Source organism: Otolemur garnettii, unplaced genomic scaffold (assembly GCF_000181295.1).
Source record: "Otolemur garnettii isolate 467f Iridium unplaced genomic scaffold, OtoGar3 scaffold00076, whole genome shotgun sequence".
Taxonomy (NCBI): Eukaryota; Metazoa; Chordata; class Mammalia; order Primates; family Galagidae; genus Otolemur; species Otolemur garnettii.
Window position 1 is genome coordinate 7,446,554 of NW_003852471.1, and position 515 is coordinate 7,447,068.

At 33.6% G+C, this 515-nt stretch overlaps 1 protein-coding gene across 1 annotated transcript in view; it reads right to left on the reverse strand.

Moving 5' to 3' along the window:
- Positions 1–515, reverse strand: part of IFT80 (intraflagellar transport 80) — a 114,411-nt gene that overhangs the window by 112,830 nt on the left and 1,066 nt on the right. The window lies entirely within an intron of this gene.

Sequence of the window (515 nt, forward strand, 5' to 3'; positions counted from 1 at the left end):
AAAAAAAAAAAAAAAATCAACCAAAGCTATAGATACTTTTCCCCTTCAAATGACTCCATATTTTTTCCATTCTACTGTGTAGGCACGTCTCACCTCCCACATGGAGGACTGTATAATAACAATCTAACTAAAACCATGACTGATTTAGGTCTCTTTCCCCTATAACACATCCCACATAACTACTATTAATTATTCTTGTTATTCTTACCAAGTCATCACTTGGCTCAAAAATTTTCTCATAACTGTTTCTTTTAAGATCTTTGATTTAACTTTCACAAACCTTCATAAGCTACCGTTCTTCTAACTGAACATCCCATTATTCATCTTTGCACTTACCCTAATAAGGTCAATGTCACATACATAGCAACATCAACTAGAGAAACAATCATAAACAATCCTATGGGGCATTTCACGCTACAATCCTATGGGGTATTCCATGCTAGTTTTATAAATAAATACTCTCAAAGACACTGATAAACTGAGTGAACAGAACAAGCACATAGCCAAAAAAAAAA